We start from the raw sequence: 23,834 nt of genomic DNA on the forward strand, positions 1-23,834 counted from the left end.
AGCAACACAACCTTTCAGAACATTTTTTTTCCAGACTTAAGTACAGCAACGCTATCATTCCCCCCCTAGTGGTATGTTCTGAATCAGTCTGCCAGGCTTTTTTCACTGCAGTTTTGTACTCCCGCTAAATGTCTCTGACGAGAGGCAGCTCTGGCTTTTTCTTGTGTTCTAACAGCTTACCTTATCTGTTCAGTTCTCTGATTTTTATTTAGGAGATTGTCTTGAAATCCACAACCCTAGCAGGATGGCTGCCTAGAATGCTTCTAGTTTAGAGGAAACAGATCATGGGAGAGACCTGATGCAGAAAAAGAAATACAGAGGTTTGCTTTTAGAACAAAAACTGTTTAAGAAACTGTGAACTTCCTCTGGAGTAGTTTTATTTTGTTTTGTTTTGTTTTGTTTTGTTTTGTTTTTATCAGCTTGATATATAAGACTGACTCAGCAGAGCCTAATGTGGAAGCTTTAAGTGAATAGATCTTCCTCTGCTAATGGTACATAAATCCAGAGCCAGAGTAGCTTTACAGGAAACCTCAGTGCTCTGAGAGGAAACAGAAACCAAGTTCTCATGAGTACTGAAACACCACAGTTTATTCATCTTTAAAGCATCTCATCCATGATGACTAAAATAATAATAAAGAATAGAATATTCTTTGATTATCCCAAGTTTTTATTTTAAAACGGTGGCACCCAGAAACCCACTTTAACCAAAGGCTGGGATCTAAATTGACCTAACAGCAAATGCTTTCAAGCTAAATGTCATGTAAACAAAGGCAACACTACTGAAATAGCAGAAGTGCACTAGTTTGTATCAGCTAAGACTCTTGGCTTATCACTATTGCTTAATATTGGAGGGGGAAGTAGTATAATGAGCTTGTAACCTTGTACTGGATGGTAACCACTCAATTGCCTTTCATCAAGTGATTTCTCGTTAAGGTGGTAATAGCAGATGGTCAGTGGGCGATGTGTAACAGGAATCTGAAAAACTCTTGCCACTCCACTGAAGGATAAGGACAGAGCAATCATCTGCAAGGTGTGATGCAACTGGATATTGTCACAAAAATCCTTCATAGAGAAAACATGAAAGGACAGTAGGCTCACCATGACAGGGGGAAAACTGTGGCACACCCTGTTCCCTGCTACCGAAATGGAACTGTCTGACTAGAGTAAAGAATGTTGGTAATGAATTTTTCTAAGTGATTAATGGTAGAGTGAAAGTATCATATGTGATAAAAATGATATCACCACCTCCCGTCAAGTGTGTGACTACCATGTTTTCAATGGCATCACTGCTCAACTTTATCTTACATTTTCCAGCTCTCTGCCCTTGGCTCTGCCATGCACCCATACATGCTGCCCTTGGATGCCACTGTGCCTGTGTCCTTTTACTGCTGCTAAGTAAGTAAAGGTATGAAAAAATCAGTTGCTGAGGAGTGGTTATGCACCTAAGAGATTATTGAGCCAGCAAAGTGTTCCACATGTGTGCAGTCAAAGATAAATTCATAATCAAGATACACTGAAGAAGCAGTAACCCACAGGCTACTCCTCCTGGATGTGTTAGTGTGTAATGGCTTGTTTATTTTGCAGTGTGTGTGTGCACTCAGCATATCCAAATACAACAGAGCAGTATATATATAATTGCATATTGCAAGAAATGCATTTATTTTCTCATCTTTCTTTTTAGCTGTTGGTTTTCCATAAAAGACAGTAAACACTTTTATTTGTCTAACATACACTCTATGGTACTTTTGTCAAGAAGTTAGCTGATTTGGGAACGAGTTAACTATGATATGATAATTATACCACTTGTTCTAATTTTTTCAACATAGCAATATGTATGTCTTTCTGCTTTTTCTAAAGTGGTCAGGGAATTGCTACATCATCTGATTAGAGACTTATCAATGTGTATTTTTGTGTCTAAAACTGGTATGTCTTCTCAGAGGAAAAAAAAATCTAGAAATTTTTTTTACATAGGAATATTAAGCTAGTCAAGTACACAATTAGATTGCAAGAAATTATTGAATTAAAAGATGAGGTTCATTTTTCCATTTTTTCAGATTGTTATTGAAGAAACAAAGAATTCATAGCCTAGCAGGTAGCTGCTCTGGCCAATGCAGTTCTCTGGTGTCAAAACTCAAACCAGCAATGAGTCAATAGTTGCATCACTTCAGAAGCAGAGATGCTTTTTTTTTTTTTTAAAAAAAAAAGCCTCTTCAAATTACATAAGGGTTGGGGATTTCACATTACAGAAAAAAATACTACTGTGATTTCTATTTAAAAACAAGTTATTTGGATGTATCTGAGGCTGTGAGCTTTATCACAATGGCATTTCTACCACATGTGAACCTAGATAATTCATCTTAATGGGTCTCACCCAACAAGCAAGTGCAGCAAAACACATCAGAAAAGTTGTTATCTGCGGTCAGAAGGGTTTACCTCTTGGCTGCTTGCCTTTCTAGTTAGCAATATAGATCAAGGTCCTGCTGGTCCAGCACACCTGTGCTGATGCTGTTTGTGTAACCTCTGACTACATTTGGTGAGGTAGATCATGTACATTATTCCCTCAGCTACTGCAAAAAGGCTTTTCTGTGAAAGTGTAGAGTTGTCTTAAAGGTTTCTACTGTTGAGAAATAGTCCAGAACAACTCCAAGTCAGGCAGAAAAGGGAAAGTGCTTGAAGTAGGGAACAGTGAGTGCCCGCCTGCAAATCCTGGCCACCTGAGCCACAATCCAGCACTGGCCACTTGCTCTGCAGTTAAAACATGGCCAGTACTTTTGAATAGCAACAAGGGAAAATTCATCTTCACTCTGGAGAAGCTGTGGCATTTTTAAACTTTATTTTTATTTAGAATTTCACGTTGTCTAACTTGAAGACTCCAGTCACTGAATCTAGGTAAGGCTTTGTGTAGAAGCTCCTGTGTACTCTCTCTCATCTCAGTATTGAATGCCTTTTTTTCTCTGTAAGTGTAAGGGGCTGCTATAGTTTCGAGTGATAGAAACATCCATCTGAAATGCTGCATAGCATGCACAGGACAAAATCCAGGTCCCAGCTGTCCTTTGCTCCACTTACATAGCAAAACAGCAGCTCAGGAGGCACTGGAGAGCTCCATCGGGCAGCAGTGCAAGACTTCACAGGCTGCACCTGAGGAAGTGATGGTCACCAGCAACTGGCTGCTCCTATTTTAGGTGTTCCACCTTGCAAAGGTGTTGGATTTCTGTGGGGCTCTTGACAGCAATTGATTCTTCCTGTAGTCTTACATTAGAGTACATGTTGAAGTGCTACCCAACAGGATTCCCAATTCCCTCTCCACGTAGAGTCAACCAAATTACATTCCTTCCAAGGGAAGATTTTGGGAAGCCATCCAGTCCAAGTTTCTGCTTAAAACAAGGCCAAAATTGAATTCAGGTAAGGTTGTTCCAGGATCCATCCAATCAGACCTCAAAAGCCTCCAAGGAAAGCGATTTCATAACATCCCCCGTCCATCCTGATCCAATGTCTGATTGTTCTCATAGCAATTTCTTTTTCCTTGTATATAATTAAAACCTCCCCATTTTCAGTTTGTGATCACAGTCCCTCATTCTCTTCCCACAAACCTCGGCAAAGAGCCTGGCTACACCATTACACTCTGCTTTCCTTGTAACCTCCTAGGCTGTTTTTATTATCCCTGAAACCTTGTCTTCTCCAGGCAGAACAAGTTCAGCTCTCCCAGCCGTTTCTCAGACCATGAGTGCTCCAGCCCCCAACCATCTTGGGACTGATTTTACATCATTGTTTGGACACGTGATGAAAATACTAAACGATGTTGTACCAGGAACTGATCCTTGTGGGAATCTGCTGGAAATAGTTCCACTCGTTACTCTCACCACTTTGCAATCTGTCAGTGAGCCAACTTTAATTCTTCCAAAGTGCATCCTTTTAATTCCATACAATGCACGCTTTTTAATCATACCAACATATGCCATGAAATGAAATGCCTTTGGCAAGACCCAAGTAAACTGCATTAACAGGAATGCTACTCTCAACCAGACCTTAAATTCTGCAAAATGACATTTAGAAAAGATTTGCTTTACATCTAGCCACATGGATAGGCATTCATGTAACTTGTCTGATTCTGTCTTGCTAAAGCTTTGGTTAACTCTTCCCTCTGTTTTCCCAGAACTGAGTCAGGTCAGCAAGCCTGTTGTTAACTCTTCCATCATTTTCAGCCAGTCAAAACATCTTGGGAGCTAAAGAAAAAAGAAAAAGAGCTTCTCTGCTTTACTGGAGCTTAAGTGGGTCTGTGATATCTTTGGGTGCAGCCCAAGTGGATGCTCTACCTGAGGGAGATTCCTGCTTCTTGTGAATAAAAAGAAGCTCAGGAAATCAAGGTTATAAAGAATTGGATTTTGCTTTAAAATATGAGGATGTTTTCATAAATTATTGATTTTGTAATTTCTTAGCAAAACAGTGTGTCACAACTCTGTTATAAGACGTGCATTCAGGCAGCCTCTCTCTTTCATTTATTGGAATCATATTCACTAAATGTTAGAAACAGCTTGAGGAGAATTTTAAAATCACTATTACCTGGAAAAAATAACCATTTTATGTTTTTATTTTGGGGAGAGAGGGTTGATTGGTTTGGGTTTTGTTTTTGCTTTTAACATTTTGCAATTAAAATGTAAATGCGTAAATCTGCTTCACCTTAAATTTGCTGAAAAGCTGTTTCTCCCCTTTCACAAGCTTTCATTGGCAATAAGATATCATTGGATTTTTATCCAAGCTATGTTTAACAAATATCTCCTTTGATTCCAATAATACCAGTGAGGGTGGAGAAGCATTGGTGCAAATTTGGAATTACATTACATCATATGTTGGCCATCCTCTTGGAGCTAGAGGATAGATACTTCCACAAATAGGATAAGAAAATATTTTTCCTTTTTTTGTCAGTTTATTATAGGTACATAGCATATATTAAAAAAGAAGTTTGAGTTTCATTTTAGAGAAGAGAGTAAGTAAAACACCAACAGAAAAAAAAAGAGGCAAGGAAAAAACTCCAAATGCACCTTTTCCCCTAAAGTTTCATAATCAGAGACAAATTTATGTCTATGAGGAATTTGGATAAAAGCCTTGTGTGCTCCTGTAATACAGAAGTCTTAGAGGAGTCTATTGTGAAACTGGCATGGGGTTTCTGTGTTCTGTTTCATTTCATGTTCAGAAAGTATAGGGAGTGCATGCAGAGGGAGGAAAGAGGAGTGAATTATCTAGATTGGTTTCTCTGGTCTGCAAACTGCAATGTATTCATCTGCAGACACTATTTTTAGGAAGTTGCTTTTCACAAAGGAAAATACTAAAAATCTCCCCCTTAGCTATTTTGTCTCAGCAAAGACATCTTCACAGCCAGATGGATAAGGAGACCATACCCAGGGTAGGATAAGGGATAGGCCTTTTCCACAATAACTCTTGTTTTCCAAAGGAGCTGGAGAGGTGACTAGGCTGTGACCAGGACCAGCCAGCTCTTCCTGAAGCTCTGCCCATATTTAATTCACATACCCCATGAGAAATTCGCTGTGAGCTCTGCTTCTTTTTTCATGTTTTTTCTGACTGTCTGTGTGGCAGTGTAGGCATAGGCTGTTCTCACTCTAAAGTCATAGAAAGAGCAGGAAAATCCTTCTTTTCCTCCCCCTAGGGCATCAATAGAGAGGATGCAGGATGACATTAATCCAAATGAAACACTAAATTTCATGGTGAAGAAGCGTTAAAACAAACACATACTTTACTTTTTCTCATGGATATGAGGAAAAAAAGTTAAGAAACTGAGATAGTGAAAGGCATTGTCATTTATCAGTGCCCAGTTTTTCAGATGGCCAAGGGTTGTGGCTGAGTGACCACAGGAGTGAATACATTCCCAGAGGTTCCTGCCTGAATGGCAATGAAGAGGCCACTGCCTTCTCTGACACTTGGATTCAGACCACTGGGTTTTCTTTATTCCAAGAGAGTGGCCAGTAAATTCTGGTGTCACCTTATGTTTTCATACAGTGGTGTGTGATGAGGAAGGGAGAAGGCATTTCTTTCCCCTAAGCAGGATGAGTCAGAGAACTAGTTTGAAAGAAATGAGAAATCATCAGGGGCTTTGCCAAGAAACTGCAGCTTGTGAGACATAGCACAGTTTGGCTAGTTATTTTGTTTTCTTCATAAAGTCTCCCTGCAATTCTTGATTTTGGCAGAAATTGGAAAAGAAATATTGAAACACCGGATGTCTAAATTCCACCAGGCTCCTGGCTTTCCTGAAGCAAGGAAGTGTTGGGCATCTCTGACTGACTACAACTTTGTTTGAATTCCAGCTCAAATAGGTATGGAAAAACTTTCTCCTTTTTCAATATTCTTAAGGCTTATTTGTCAGAGGCCAAGAACATGATCACAGTCTGAACTCTTATGTTTGCATGTGCTGGCTCAGAATGCCAGACTGCTGAGATTAAAGCCAGGTACAGGTGAATTTGTGATTATCTTTGCAATTTCCTTTTGGGCTTTCCCCTTTTAGTGTTTGGTCACAGAAATCAGTAGAAATGTTTTTCCTGTCTTTTGGGGGGAAAAAATCCACTTGAGATGAATATGACATTTGTCACCTCCTGTCAGAAATACCTACAGGTGGCCTAGAGACTTGCACAGATGGAAGTTGCTTTGATCAAAAAAAAAAATGTTGCTTTGATCAAAAGCCAATCAATCAACAAATCAGAGCAAGAGAAAAACTGTATTCCAAAAAGAACCAAAATAATGCACTGTCATCTGTTTTGAACATCTACCCAGCACTAAGATCACTACAGCTATATTCTATGTCCAACAATGGCCATTTGATTTTTGAGGGCTACTGCCATGTGCAGCCTCTATCTCAGAAGCACAAACACAGGGGCTCCATACATGGATTCTCTAATGCCACTTCTAGGAAAACTTGAAGAAATGAATCCCAGCAGTATGCATCCATGCTTCCCTCAGCTTCATGACTGACATTTCATGGAAACTTGTACAGCTTAGTGCTGATGAGACTGGGAATTGTGCTCTTCTCACTAAAGATTTTTAAGGCAGGAGGAGCACCACATTCTATATCAACTATAGATTATTGATGAGAGGATAAAAGCATCTTCTCATCAGCAATAAGTGCTCAGTGGAATGAGCTCTCAAGGCATTACAGCACCATTCACAGTAACCCAGTGCTACCTCCATCCTGTTGGACCAAACAAATTAATCCCCAGTAAAATATTAGATCCCTCAGCACCAGATAATTGAGAAAGTCAAGTCTCCTACTAAAAGCACTTTGCCAGTGCAGAGAACTTTCAACTAATGAATTGTACCAGAAGCTAATCTAGGAAAATGTTAAATTTTAACCTTCAGATGAAAAACATAAGGCTGTGGTGCCTGGTTTGAATTTTACTGTCTGAACAATTTTTTGGAAAAGAGGAATAGTCATGTGCAGGTGATTTTTCCAAGGACAGAATTTCTAGACAACTCCAGCATTAAATTGCTCAGATTTGATTTGTCTTGAATCAAGCAGCTGCAAATAGTTCTGTGGTCCCAGTCACTGAAGAATGCATGTTGGGGTGCCTGCTTCTCTGCTCCTGAAGGGAAACAGTCATAATGCATCTTCCCATGCTAGCTGTAAGTTAACAAAAAAAAAAAGAAAAAAAGAGCAACTTTTACACTTAGTATAACGTGATGAAAGCATATTCACATTAGTAATAACTTATGGCTTTACTGCCTAATTTTCTATTGACTTTTCAAAGAACTACTTTTTTTTCTAAGCTGCATAAACAACAGTCCACATGCTCATTATGTTCTTGGGCAAAAAATTATTCTAGATAATAGATGAAAGCAAATCCTATTTTGCTTCTCTCTTTATTACAAGTAAATACTTAGCTATCAACCCAAGAAAAGCAGCAGCCTTGCTGTCTGGGTTATCTCTTTACGTTTTTGCTGCAGTACCACATATAGTTTTTCTAAAATTTATACCACCTGCACCCAAAGCCCGTGGCCCCCACCAAAACTTTGATACATGCATGGAAACAATGATTGTGTGTTTATTTGGTGGCTGGTTGTAACAGAATGAAGACATTGAAAAATCTGTCTTTTTCCCTGGGTGCCAGAAGTAATTTATAAATAAAACTAAATAAAAAAGTAGTACCTTGAATATGGGGTTAAAATGTAATTTTATTTGTTTGTAATTACAGCTGTACATTTGAGAAGGGCACTTTTTAATCTCTTATCAAAGCATTCTATTTTTCTTTGATCTAACTATAATTTACTGAGTGCAGTTGCCACCAGCATCCATAATCCTTCTTAAAATCCCTCTATGCATTCCACTTTCTTCCAGGCTGGCCTTTTTCTGTCCATCATGGTGAACATATTCTTCTTTTTGTTTATATGTGCATCTTCCATTTGTCTTCATTGGGGTTAGAGGCACTCACATACAAATGAATAGTCCTTTGAAGTGTATGTTTCCTTCATATTTTGTCTTGCATGATCATTAATTAATATGATTATATGCCACTCAGAAGATCTCAGAGAGGCATTAGAATGGGGGGAGGAACCAGAAACATTTTCTTTTTTATTACTGTCTAGGAATAATGGCAGGGACATGTAGCAGCTTTCCTAGATATAGCAGCACTCTATCACTGAGTGAGAGTTTCACTGGCATCCTTATGACATTTTTATGTAAAGAAAAACTAAAATGGAAAGTTTTAAAGCTGTAAAATGTTGTCTCTGTCACCTGTAAATGCCAAAGTAAGTGGCTTTAGTAGTTTGAAGCAATCCCATAGCTGTTTTGTGCACTCAGCAAAGTCCTGCTCTTCCTCACACACAATGCAAGGTATCTCGCATTGATGGACTGTCCCAAAACCACTGACTTGGCACAGAAGTCCTCCAGCGAAGTGTGCACTTCTCAAAATGGTATCTAATACACTCTGAGACTATAGTACCCATTTCTTACTGAAAATAAAACCAACCAGAGTGGGCTGTAGGAATTAATTAGCCATCAGAAATCACAAGGGGATTAGATACCAACTCAGAAACAGAATCATGAAACTTGCAGGCTCTTGGTCTGAGTGTATCACCATTTTTGTTATGAGCTTACAGACAGGTGGAGTCAGTCCATGTGGTGTCTGTAGACTTTTTTGAGCTACAAGCCTAAAAATACAAAATTGAACAGATGAATATTTTAAATTTCATGCTTCCAACATCTCATTCAAGCAAACAATTCAAAGGTTTTGGAATGAAATGGTAAATTTCCCTGTGCATTTTGGATTATATCTATTCCTCTTTCTGGGTAGTATAGGTTTCAGTTCATAACTTGTATGAGTTAAGTCTATTGCCTAAAATCCATAGTCTCCTGAGGTGTTGTGAGTTTGAAGCTTCCTCAATAATCAGCTCTTACCTTCAAGCAGTTAAAATCCAGTTGGCTGAAGCTAGTATGTTCAAACAAAGATGAAGCTTACACAAGAAGCCCTTGAACTACTCCATTGCAATGTAAGAGCACCATAAGTTAAAAAGAGAAATCCCAAAATCATAGGTTAGTCTGCCTTTTGAAAACCCACTAACCACGAAATAGGTGCTACCTTCAGCATCTTCACAGAAGGTTGTGCCACAGTTGTACTGGACTTGGCCCTAGTTTCCTCAGTTCTCTTAAGATGAAAACCAACAATTCCACCCTCTCTTTGACCAGCACACAGAAAATTTATCTCATTTTTGTCCTGCCAGCTGTGTGCTGTCAGCCAGTGAGACAGTTCTTCAAGAACTGTCACATGAAGCAGAGCATCCATATGGAAGTCATCCCTAGATGCAATAAAATCACCACAAACCACCACGTTGAAGTGCCCATTTTGTGCCAAGACTTTTCACTTCTCTTTCAGCACAGCATTTTCCTAAGTCAACTAAGCACAAATACTCAACCTCAAAACATCCCAGCTGACAAGAGCAATTTAGTAATACCAGTCATGCTAACAGAAGAGAAAATGAAATTTCTCTGAAGTTTCACTAAGTGCTTCTTGCTCTAAGCATAAATTAGTTTCCACAATCATCCTTTCCCATCTTGCAAGGACAGTTGTCTGTGAGATTTCTGCTGGGCTGAACTAGTGCAGAGTTATCCTTGAACTTAGCAAACTTCCTCCCTCATTAAGATGGTTTGAGGGATGAAAGGGAGTAGCTCCTAATAGTATCTTTTAAGAAATGACAGGATATATTTATTAGTCATAATGGTCATGAGAAAGAGGAGCCAAGTAACTGTCAGAAGCATCAGTAAGAAGTGGACAAACTCAGCTCCTGCGAGGAGCTGAACATGGAGCTACAAACACACTTTTTGATCAGAGCAAGTGCAACACCACCTCCACAGCCTCTGGAGCTGCAGGTTCATGGAGCCCCTAAGTCCAGGGAAAACATGTAGGGTCAGAAGTTTGCAGGGTTTTGGCTGAGGACTAAACCTCAGCAGCTGTTTACTCCCCCTTATACTGTGTCTGCACAGGGAACGCAAGACCTTCATGCTAAAAATTATTCCCAGTTGCAGCTGCTAGATATTCATAACAAATGTCTAATGGCTAAAATTGTGTGCTGTGGACAGTGTCACCTTACATGTCATATGGGGACAATTGTGTATTCTCTGCTGTGGTTGGGATGTGTCATCCTAACATCATCTGGAGCCATATTCCTAGAGCAGGAACTGCTGTCACTGAGCAGTAAGTCCAGACCCCTGCTGAGGTTTTCTTTGTATCGAGTTACTGTTTTCTAACATTGTAGATATACCAGAACTGAGTAGTTGCCACTGTGTCTCGCTGCAAGAGAGAAAGTGTAACTGTAGTAGCCCTGTCTATGAATTACATTTGAATCAGGTTCAATTCCAGGTTACAGCAGGACAAGGGACATGCGCATCCCCTTGCAGAGTGTTTGCAAGTTTGTGCTTCCAAAGGCAACGTGCCTTCTGTGCTGATATTGGGTATCACCAGGAGGAAACAGGAGGATTATTGTGTTGATGAATGGAGGTGGATGAACTGCTGATGACCAACACGAAGTTTCTGCTGGATTGGTCTGAAATGCCTTTCTCCAGAATCACAGGATCTCTGAATATTTGGAGTTGGAGGGGACCCACAAGGATCACTGAGTCCAATCTGACATGAATGGCCCATACAGGGATTGAACCATGACTTAGGCATTATTAGCACCATGCTCCAACCAGCTGAGCTTCACTAATCCGGAGTCAATCTTCTGGGAAGAACATGCCTTTCTACTGGTTTACAGTGTAGAACTAACCTGAAATAGAATTTCCATGAATCAGTCAGTTTTCCAATCCCCAGAATCTAGCAATCTTGGAAAAATCTTCTATTTGTTAATATACATTGAGGTGCCACAAACAGCCTGAGAAGTTGGAAAACACAGAGGAACTACTCTAATGTGTAGGAGTGCAGTGCCAGCCAGTGAGCAGGAGTACAATGCACCTCACACATCAGAGCTGGGAAGGACACACACTATACCAGCTCTCTGTAGGCTCTAGTCCCTTCAGTCATTTTGCTCCTGACACAGCTCATTATATGTCCTGTTCAGACACATCCTGGATATGCTGGACTTAGGGAAAATACCTGGAACAATTCTGTTGTGTGCACAACACTTTGTCTGTGCTCAACAGCCAAATAACCAGAGGTTTTCTCTTGAAGTGGTAGGTTGCATATTGCCACCCTGAATCAGTGGAATTGGTGCATCTGATAATCATATGTGATTATCGGTCTGTTTCCAGCTCTACATCTAGATTTGACAGATGAAGATTTGAACTCAGGGCCAAAGGCATAGACAGAAGAGAAAGAAACAACATTTGCTATCTTTGCTTTGTAAGAGAAAAAAAACACAGATCCCTGTGCCTTTCCTGTGGAAGGACAGGACACATTGCATTAGATGCTATCATCCTTTAATAGATTTTGGGATCATTTTTGAAATTACAAAAACAACCACATGAGTTCTTTCTTGTTTAAAGGACAACTGTTCTCACAAAATAAATCCAGCAACAAAGGGGAGTGGCAGGGAATGATGGATGGTATTTGTTTTCACTAACAGTCTAGTCAGATGAAAATATCCCTCCTATATCTGACCCTCAGGGTGTGTTGCTGGTCAAGTGGAGCCAAGTTGCATAAGGTTCAGCCAAGAGACCACCAATTTTGGCCTGATGAGGTGTTGAGGATGAGATTTGCTACACCATATTTATGTGTATAGAATCAGTTTAAAGGGGCACTGCAGTATTTGCTGTCATGTAGGTAAATGGCCTCACCCTGAAATGCCCTGGGCTCTACTGCCTGGTGCTGTCACTGCACTCCTGGGGGAGCTAATCAGACCTGGGAGCTTTGGACTTCTTGGGGTTTGCCTCATACAGAGTGTGATGTACAGGACCCTACTGACAAACCCTCCTCCTCCCCTGCAGTTTAACTTTAGCATTTGGCACTGATGTGTATTTTGTGTCTTCTTTTGTCATCACACACATAAATTAGGGTGGAATTCTTACAGAGATGAGGGGTAAAAGTCCTTTTTCTGAGTAGTTTTGCCATAGCTAAGAGAACTTTCTCTCATGCAAAGCAGAAAAATAGTGTCTGTCCCACAGGAAAACCAAAAGTTAGCAGAACTTTGAGTCTGTAATACCTCTTTCTCTGTTGTGTATCCTCCCTCTTGATTAATTAACTAACTTAAATTTTCACTTTATAAATGAAGCAATCCCTAAAAACATTATGTTTTTTAACATTTGCAAGAATCTTGTCTCTGAGTTTGACTTGGGTTTTGTTGATGAAAATGCTCTTAGAAAACTATTGGATTCAATCTATTACTTCATTGATCTGGACTTCTAAATTCACTTACATCTGTTACAGAAGAGCATAAAATATTTTAAGGAGAATTTCCGTTCAAATTCACACTCTGAGCTGCCAAGAAATAAACAGTTTACATGAAATGATGCAACTGAGAAGGGAGAAATAACCCTAATTACTAGAAAAATTCAGGAACTTGTTCAGAATTTAAATATATAGGTTTTGGCTTTCATGTACATGAGATGAATCCTTCCCAGTCCCTGTAATGGTGGCATTGTGTCTGCACCTAGGAATGTCATAAACAGATCATAACAAAAATCATTCAAAATCACATTTCTTACAGTCACAATATGATGCACCATGAATGCACCATTATACTAAAAATAAGAGGAATGGTGATGATTGGTATTAAATGCACCTGTCTACTTTGCTGTTTCCTATATCTCTACTATTCTTTCAATGTTTCTTTTATACCCTTTCTAACAAGATAGTGAAAGTGAATCTCTAATTCATAACCTCTAATCTTGATACTGTATTCTATCATATTGAGCTGTTCCTGAAATAAATCCCTCTAGTTTTTTATGTCATTTGTATTCTCCAAATCCCACCCACGTAATTGGAAGCTTTTGTGGCATAGTATGTGTGTTCATATCACAACACAAAAGGGAGCTATCCACAGGCTGCAGAATTGTGGGGCATTCATTTACATAAGGTAAGAACTTATAAATTACAAGATACTTCTCTATGATAGTATGATTTAACATAGTTTATTCACATTCATACAATATCTTCTTAAAACAATTGGAAACACTTCTATTTGCTTATCATTGTATTTTCAATAAATGAGTCTATTAGAATATTTAGGAGGCATTTATCAAATAAATCAGAAAAATGCCCATTACAGATCACAGATAGTTAAAACTACAACAATCTTTATAAAGAATCATTAACTGTGTTCTTTTGTTTTAAATCCCAGCCCTCCCTGTGCTCTGGTAGCAAGCTGTACTGAACCAGGTGTTCCTACTAAGGACCAGGGAGCAGCTGACCTTCTGGCAGGTAGCTCATAAGAGAGGAGAGGAGACCAGACCAGACATCTCCACTGAGAAGGCAAGCAGGAGTGGAGCAGTTTTAGGTGACAGCAGACTCCTTTTTAGCCCTGAAATGAGGTAAGTGCTACTTTTATTTTGGGCTACAGTTGAGGGAGATATGCTTGTTTTGTTTACACTGATATGCTGCAGCTTGTTTACTGTGTTTAATTGTCATTTATAATGTGCCTCACAGGAGTTGTGCTTCAAGATTATTGCCTTTGTGACCTGAGGTGTTTTGCAGAAGTTTAGACTTCTGTTTGGGTGTTTGGAATCTGCTTTTCAACTAGCTGCCCTTCCTCTGGGTGACTGAAAAAAAAAAAAGGTGGTGCAAAACTTCACCAACTTCTGTGATTCTGTAATTGAACCTGTTTTCTTCGCTTCCAAGCTTCTTCCTAATGTTTAGGACAGAAGATAATTCAGAGGAGAGGTTGGGTATACCACCTGTTTCCTGCAGAGTAGTGAGAAAGGAGATAACACGTTAATAGAGACTTGAAGTTTGTGTGATGGACTACTTGTTGCTCTTCTCAACAGTAATTTCTTGAGGGGGATGAAGGAAAAAAAATCCTATGTTTGCTTTTTGTGATGGATCTGCCTTTTCCTGCTACAGGCTTTTAAAAGAAAGGCTGAAAGAAAGAAATTTGGAAGAAAAAAAGTTGAATATTCAGATGGCTAATCTAACATTTGCCAAAATACCCTGCCCTCTCCCCTCTTTAAAACCTGCTGTAAATCTGAGTTCATTACACCCCTTGTTCTATCTTTGATCCCAGTCCCTCCCCTCAGGCTGTGGAACAGATGAACTATGAAACCAATGAGGCATGGAGGCTGCCCTGAGACTTCTTGCAATATATCTATGAAAATTACTGCCAAGTATTCCAGGGGAGGGGGAAAGAAAAGGGTGTGGGATGCTTGTCTTGAAATGTTCCCAGGCTCCCCTATGCAGGGAAGTGCTGGTGTTTGGCTGGAGTGGGGCTGGAGGAGCTCTGCATCTGCCCCCGTGTGCCCTCTGTCTAAGGGCTGCACTCATGGTCAGGGGCTGTGTCCTGGAGGCAGCAGATTCCTCTGTTCCTTTGGGAGAGGCCAGCAGTTGTTTCTGAAAAGTGCCTGCTGACATCAGGCTGTGTTTTGACTGGGACTACTCCAATATCTGCCTTAATGCTTATTCATAGGTAGTCAGGAGCTTGAAAACTACGTTTAGTCAAGTTGCCAAGCACAGCATATGTGGAGAAGTTTGATTGTTGTAGGTGTTTTTCCTTTTTGGTCTTGCTGTTTCACCAGAGTCAGAGGGATCTCCAGCACTCTTCAGTCTCTGCCTCTCTGTGGCCACCAGCAGGTCTTGGCCAAAAGCCTGACTTTATTTTTGACTTCCCTGAGGGACCACAGGCCTACAGACAGGGCAGGGGACTGTGTGCCTTGTAGCTGTGATGGTGCATTGTGACTTACCTTCCCCCTGAAATGTTTAAAAACATCATGAATTGTTTTGTACCTTCTGTACCTGTATCCTGTGGCACCCAGAGCAGATGAGCTGGATGACTAAATCGTGCTTGGCCACAGGTAACAGCCAGAGCCTTCCTGTGACTATCCAGCAGTGCTAACTCCATACAGCTCCTTGTTACAGGCACCCTCTGCGCAGACACTAATTGTTCCTTTCCTGTCCCCTGGCAGCAGAGAGGCTGCAGAGGAATAATGCACAGCAAATGGTTTGACTCATGCACACCTTTAGCCTCTCTGCTCAGCAATGAGACCTGCATTCGCACATCAGCTTACGGAGGAATGATTTCCATAGCAACAGCCAGGATATGTGGGATAGTATGAATGCTGCCTTGGAGAGCATATAAAGCACCTTCTTAAGCAATAACTGACAACACAGGCTCTGAAAAAAAAAAAAAAAAAAAAAACCAAACCACTCAGAGTTGGCTATGTGAAGGGAATGTTGTGTAATCTTTTTGGTTTGTTTTTTATTGCTGTAAAAAATTATATTCATGGGTTTTTTTAGATATCGCTTATTTTTTTAAAGAAATTCTTGGGTGAAGAGAATGGGGGATTTCTGCTTTATATAAACTGTTAGCGGGTGCAGAAAGCATGGAAATATCTGTGGTGATTTTTCAGCAACAGAGAGAGTTTAATACCCTGATAGGGCCTGAGGACCTGAGGCAAGCACCAAGGGAAAGGGAAGAATGACTGCTCCACTGATTGAGGGGCAGGGAAGCAGGATCAGCTGGTAGTGCCTCTAAGTAACAGGTTTTGTGGTTATTACTGTGGGGCAGACTTTCTGTTATCAAAACACAGGGAAGCAGTGCTCTGGTACTTGGACATGCAGAAAAACAAGATGGGAAATAAGCATGAAGGAACGAAAACCATTTAACTCTTGGTTACATGCACGTGTATGTCTTCCCTTTGCTGCTGTTCTCCTGCTTCTTTTCCTCTTTGTTTTGGGGTTTTTGGGGGGGGGTTTTGTTGGTTTTTTTTTTTTGTTTGTTTGTTTTGGGTTTTTTTGTTTTTTGTTGGTTTTTTTTTTTGGGGGGGGGGGTGGTGTTGGGGAGGGGGTTGATGCACAGCTCTGTGTCCACAAAGCTGCCCAGTACCTGGACACCCCTACCAGGCTTCTCTGGGGAATGTAGCAGATAAGTTTATTGGCTTCTGTATGCTCAGGTGTGTTCCTGCTTCAGGGGGGTTTGCCTCTTCCTTGGCCCTTTCACGTGGGGGGAGATGTGTCCCTGGGCACACATCTGCAGCAAGCTCTGTGGTGCCAGCACTGGTTACCTGGATACAAACAGCTCTGTCTTTCCAAAAGGCATGAGACTGGAAGGAATTACTTCAGCTCATTATAGGTGGAATGAATAAAAGCAACAAAGCTGATTTCATCACTGCCTTAGGAAGGTGATATGTAATCAACAGTGTGTGCTGCACTGCAGCAGAAGTATCTTTAAAAAAATGGTTTTGGGAGGGGAAAACTTCTTCACATTTTAGAAGTTTAACAGATTAAATCAAATTTTTGGAACAGCTAAAGCCATTGGAAACCTTGAATCTTGTACTGCAGACAAACTCCACATGCTACTGGATTCCCACCCCTTCCACGCATTACAAAATCTGAGTTTGCACAGCCCATCTACCTAGATTTTTTTTAAACCTTTTGCTAAATAATTACTATTCCTAAAAGATTTACTTGTTGACTTATACAACCAGCTAATATTTTGCCCACCTGGTACTTTTTCAGTGAGAAGGGCAGTGTGGGGACAGTGACAGCTGGCTGTGATTCTTTATGGACCCTGTATGCCTGTAAAGCAGCACCCAAAGGATTAGCTGGACCCTCATATTTGCAATTTCCCTTAGAAAGATATGTACTCTAGCTCTGGCACTTGTCCTGAGCGGGGATCCTAAATCTGTGTTTTCATATGAGAGCAAAGAGCAGGGCTGTGAGACTTCGTGGCAGTGGAGCTGGGAATTGTAAGCCCAGTCTGCAGAGGTCAATAATGGTGGGTTATCCCACAGTGTCTGCTGCTATGGGGTTTAGATCTCAGGAACAAAGCAAGCTATTTTCTTTTAATGAGTATCGTGTACTTCCAGCTTATGCTTTAATAGGATTAAACAGTCTCGGCATGGCCTTGGCAAGGCTGCACATACCCCAGGGCAGGGGAGTCTAGACTCACCCCTTTGATGCTGGCATGTGAGGAGTGTGGCTCTGTGGGCATCCTGACAGGTGTGGTGTGGCTGAATCCAGCCCTAAAACACACCACCTTTGTCTGGCATCAGCTTAATGCCCTCTATGCATGTATTTAGCTGCTAACATGGATTCTAAAAAGGCAAGAGATGAGCTGAAATACTGCATGTACTGATGTAAACATTGTAGTGAGGGATGTACTCCTCTCTAAAAAGAATTGGGCTGGAACCCTTAGTAGATCAATGCCATGTCCTTTTGCAGGAATCTTTCCCTCCTCTTTTTCTGTTTTTGGTTCTCTCCTCTGTATATGACTTGGCCATATAGAGACATTTAATGTCTAACCCAGTGTGACCATCTGAGAGTGTCCTTGTTTATAGGGTTGCTTATTCCAGGCTGATGTATTGCAAAGGAGGTTGAGAGTCTGAACCAGAGTGGGATGGCAGCCACAGGTTGCTTCCACTTGGTGTAAGCAGCAAGTTTCACTCTGGGAGCAAGGTGTCTCATGAAGTGCCTTCTCCTCACTCTTCCTTCTCAGCAAATAAAATACAGCCTATTTTCATATACTTTCTTCTCCCATCAGCTGCATCTCCTCTCCCCACATACCAGCTCTTCAGGCAAGGTATGGAAGTTGTGGATCTGCATTTCAGTGCCTGGACAACCAATATTGTGGAGGAAGAGCATGTGCACTTCCAGGGTGGAGATCTCTTGCTGGTGTCTCTGAAGACAGCTCTGTGAGAGTGAGTTCCAAATAAAATCAATGACTGTAGAAGAGCAGGGCTGGAAGCTGTTGTTGTTTTATCCCATGCATTTGTTTTCTTCATAGCAATGCAATGTGTTCTGTGCCAAGGCTATAAAATAAGATACCTGTTTTCCAGAAATTAATTGTGAATACATCAAATGACACTGCCACGTATGCTGAATGAAGAACAAAAAGGAAAGAGCAGCTTGTAATAAAATTCTATCTATTGAAGCAGTAAAGGTCCCCATGATCTTCTAACTACCCTTTAAGAAAGTGCCTCAATTTGCCAACATTGGTAACAAGGAGTAGATGGTTTTAGAGTTGTTTTGTTAGAGGAAAAATGCATTAAATATAGCCTTGGATTTATCAGATATTCACTCCTGAACATAAGAGGGTCTCCCTTTAATGCTCTAGGGCTCATGCTAAGCATGTGCCTTGAGAAGAAATCATTCTCCATTGCCAAGTCTGCCCCTTGGCATCTTCCTGAGGAGGCACATGTAGGGTGGAGCTGAACAAGCAAACAAGGAAATGGAGAGTCTTGCCAGAGGCTGGGGGGGTGAGTCTGTGGCAGAAATGGGAAGATGGGGCTACACACAAACTTGCATCCTGCATGGCATTGTTGGTAGCTTCCTTGGCAGGAGCTCAGCTGCAGATCTGGGATCCTTATGAGACTTCATTGAAGCATAACCCTCATTCTGGACTTGCAGGTGGAGAAACTTTGGAGGAGCTCTTGTGCTACATGGGAAATGTTATAGCCAGGAGCAGAGGAATAGATGGAGGGGGATACGTTTTGCTTTTACTTCTTAAGTAAACTTGCCTAGAGGCTCTAGGGAAGGGAGAATCTATTGGTGCAACTCGCCGTACCCCTTGGAGGCGTGTAGGATAGTGGTGATTCCCTTCTGAAAAGGGAATAGCTGAGGTGTTATTGGACTGAGTCTTACTGGGCTGTGTCTTATGAAAGTACTCACATATTGACTGTGCCTATGGGATGTTCTTATTTCATGGCAACAGAGTGGTGGTATTGCTCCTCTTATTTCCCTACCAGAAACTGATTTTTTACTTTTTAAACAGTCTCTGAATCTATCCTCTGCTTTGACCACTGAGGGCATAAAACTTTGCTTCCATGTTTGACAGGGCCTACTGAGCTCTGGCTTTAAGCCAGGAAATTCTGCAGATCCATACTCAAATCCATACAGTGTTGCTTGTACTTTAATTATCTACTGCTGCAGGTTGTGCCTGCAGACATCTGGAGTTCAGATTCAATCATCTGTGGGAAGATGCTTTAAAGGGTATCTTAGAAGAGCAGAGTTGAGTTGGTGCCCTGTGGGGCTTCTGTGTTAAGCAGAAAAACCTCATGAATAGCTTTGGGAGGAAGGAACTACATCAGTTTAACTTGGAAACATTTTACAAGTGAAAACTCCACTGCTTGATGCATGAAAAATGTGCTTGAAAGTATGCTGTTGAGGAGCAAAATAGATTTCAGCTATTGTGCTGAAAGTTCCCCTGTCTCAACGTGGGATGTGGGACAAAGTATGCTGGTGTTAGCTTCCCAAGGCAGAAAAACTGAAGTCCTACCCCTGCTAGACTCTACAGAACTTTTTGATAGAGGAAAGGGAGCAGGAAGGCCCTGCATCCCAGCCAGCAGTGAAACAGGGAGAGAAACTTCTGTTTAATAGTGTGCTAGAGAAAATGCCTCAGGTTTTCCCAGAGCAGCACTAAGCTGTAACAGAGCTTGGTTAGCAGCCTCTGGGGGTGAGAAGTTATTCAACCTTGTCATCTGGTACAACAATGGGTGTTCTGTTCTGAACAAAATGCCTCAATGCACTGCAGAGAAAAGCAGACCTCTCCAACACCAGCTCTTGGAAGGCAGGAGTGGTCCTCATGCCACACCCACATTATGCTGATGCTTCTGTAAGGTTCTGCAGACCCTCATTTTTAACATCCAAAATCCTAGTAGCTCCTCCTCTGAGTGTTTGGGAAACTGATTGAGCATCATGTCTCATGTTTGGAACAGATGCAGATATCCTTTCCTCTCTAAGGGTATAGCTGTTTCATGCAACAGTGCACAGCAAACTCCTCCATGCACACTTGGCAATTGCTAACTGTTGTCTGCACTCAGTGTGGGGCAGTCTGGTGCAGCATGACCATTGCCCTGGGCTCCAGCAGCAGTGGAGCTGTGAGGAGGGCTGCAAGCAGCACACCCTGAGAACTGCCCTGTATGGGTGCTGTTTCTGTTGTGAAGCTCACTAGGCTGTGCTCCTGCACTGGGGACACCAGCACAGCTGGCACAGAGGGGCTTCCTGAGACTTTGCCAAGAGCAGCTGCACCTGTAGCACCTTTAGCAAAAGTAGCACTGGACAGGGATTTATACTCTTTCTAAAAAGTCCATCTCTTAATTAATCTATTGCCCACTGCTCTGCATTGGTGTCCTGGTGAGCTGCCAGCCACACCTGCAGGTCAGTAAGTGCACTCTCACAGGCAAGCCTGGATAGGAGATCAATCTTTCCTGGGATGGTCTTCAAGACAGTGAAACTTTCTCCTGCAAGCTGGAGATTGCTGTAGCTTTCAACAAAAAATATCCCAAGAACAAGCCACACACCCTCCAACCTACAGCACAAACATATAGTAGGATTTATGTTCTCAGGGGGGAAAAAAGCTACCAAAGCAGGGGACTCTGCTGCAAAGCCTGGGGAAAAGTGGGGGTTGAGAATGAGGAGCAGAGATTGGAGTAAATAGCATGTGACAGACCTTGGCTCTGTTTTCTAATGCTGGCTGGAAGGTGCTCAGCTGATAATCTGGGTGTAGGAACCTAGTCAGAACAATGCTGAAGAGATTTCCATGGATCACTTTGCTTTGGTTACTAGGGCATTAAGTAGTCTACTTCAGTCCTTTTAGAAATTTAATTTTAAAAGTGATGTAACAGTTGATCCAACTCTGAAACTAGATGAGATTTCTCAAGGTTGCCTTGATCTTCTTGGATGAACATGGAGAGGATCTGGATCAAGGTCATTATCTGTACAAGGTGTACACAACTCCAAGAGTTGCCTCAGGATGAACGATGTGGTTTGCTATGTGGCACCAGTTCCTGAGAGAATGCACTCACCCATCCTCTTTTTAAATGGGCCTTGAGCCTTGAGTGTGGTAAAAGAGAAAGTAGAAAGAAAAGTTGCCTACGAAAACTGTGGTGAGAAGATGTCTAAAGTGGAAGGGAAGAAAAGAGGCAGAATAGTTATCAAAAAGGAGATTGCTACACATTATGCGAAAATGGTCTTAGGTTTCCCTCAACATATTTGTAAGACCTGCTGATGCATCTTCATAAGGATGGTTTATTTGAAGCAGTGAAAACTGGCTGGAAATACTTACTTCAGAGTCTTCATCACAGATTTGGCCTGTCCATATTTCTTTAGTCTCAACAACTTATCTTGTTCTTTTTTTTTCTTTTTTTCTTTTTTTTTTTTTAATTATTATTTTTTTTTTTAATCTCATTATATTACAGGGGGGTTGATAATCTGTCATAGATTATCAGATATGGTAGGAGGAATACGAATGTCATTGAGGTACTCTCTGCAGGTGGTAGAGATACAGTAAGCAAGTCTGAACTTGTGCAAACTTACCCATGAAAAATTAGTGGGGAAATGGCATTTATAGGGTATCTGTAAAAATTTATTGTAAGAAAACTTCAAGTGACTCTTTGGGATAAGACTTCTCATGCTGATATGTCTCTTGGGACAAACCTTCTTGGGAATTTTTCTCATTTTCAATTTTAGAGCTCAGATCCAAAGATTTGCAACATGGAAAACTGTGGCAATTTTCTCTAGGAGAAAATATTTTAATATTATTTGTCTTGCAACAGTATCATTCCATAAAAAAAACATATCTGTGCTTCTATACTTGACATACAATGAACGTATCAAAAGCAGATGTATTTTCCGTCATAGATCTGATCAAGTGTGATGCACAGCTGCTTAGTGCTCCAAGCACTTACACTTTCAGAGTGCAATCCTTCCTGTGGCATTGCTTCAGTCACTCCAGGTGCCTTCAGTCTTCCTATGATTCCAGGTTATGTTTTCTCAGCTTGTGGACAAATATCATTCCTTTTGCAGCAGGCTGCACTGACACGGCAGCCTGACTCCTTCAATTCAGTGGAGGTTAATTGCAGCAGCCAACACCAGGCTACAAGTGGACACTACCATGTGGATTTGGATCTCTGCTTTGACTTCAACAGTAATTGGTGATTTGGACCTAGAACTCTCTTGATACTATTGTGTGAATAAGCTGTGGTATTAAAATTATAACACTCGGCAGAGTGATCATAAAAACTTCAATGTTCTTGTCCCAAGTTGTCCCCTGAGTAAGATGTAATAAAATTTCTCCCTATCGATGTCTGAATCACTGTATGACCAGCCCCAGTGTTTCCTAACGCAGTAAAAGCCAGTCTTGTTTGTTTCCAGGTCAAGTTGAAAGTAATTTTTATGGTAATGATGTGAAGTGATCAAAACCCAATTCAATGTAGTCAGGAGGTCAGGGACAGCCTTTAGTCTAGCAGAGTGAGAGGTCATGTAAGGGTTTAGGAAATTCACATCATATGATCTGCAGGGCACTCTTATCAGGTTTTTATAATCCTTTTTCTTTAAGATAACTTTATCATGAATGTAAACATATGAGTGTTACTTCTTGGCTTTTCTTTCTCCATTTTTTTAAGTTCTTAAATATAACAGACATGGTGCTGCAATTTCTCTCCTATTTCAAATAATTTCTCATTTTCTTTTGCTCTCATTTTAAAATCCTGACGATAAGACTCTATTTTTCCAATTTTCCATAATTCCAAGTTTTCCCAGCTTTAGCTCATCTTTCCCCTTGTACCTCTATTGCTTGTATTTTAGGTTCTGCTGCAGCACATGTGGCAGTTTCAATTTGATTGCTTTCCATTTTCTCCTCTGCCTAGAGCAAATTTCATATAGCAGCCACCCAGCTATTCACCTCTTTTTGATCCTTTGCTCTGCTATAATAGTCTTAACATTACCTTCTCTCCACCCCTGCCTCTCAAACCTAAATACAAATCACTTAATATCAAGAAACCTGAGTCTGTAAATAATGATGTGCTTTTTCTCTTCTTCAGTCCCACAGATCTTAAATATCCACCAAGATGGATTCTTACTAGTTCTCTTGATTTCATGTTGGTTTTTTTTGGTTTTTTTTTTTTTTTGGTTGAGCTGTTTCTAAGGAGATTCCCTTTGGTTTGCTCCTACCATCATTTCTAAGTTGGACCCCAAAAGCTCCTTGGTCAACCTCAGGGGCTTTCTGCAAAGCAGGGATCTCCACTGCAGGGAGGTGCAGGGTCCCTTGGGAAGAAGAGCCTCCCTCTGCACACCCTGGCTCCAAAGTCCTTTAGTGTCTCTGGATGTAGAACTGGTAAAAGGTCTGGGGTTTCTTGATATATCATCAAAAACATTGATTCACTAAAACAGACTCATCTCATCTTTTAATGGAGAGTTGCTCTTCCTTAAATTCTTGTCACTGTGAGAATTCAAAAGCAGAGCAGCAAATAGATAATG

This window comes from Zosterops lateralis, assembly GCF_965231275.1.
Source record: "Zosterops lateralis genome assembly, chromosome: 8".
Lineage (NCBI taxonomy): Eukaryota > Metazoa > Chordata > Aves > Passeriformes > Zosteropidae > Zosterops > Zosterops lateralis.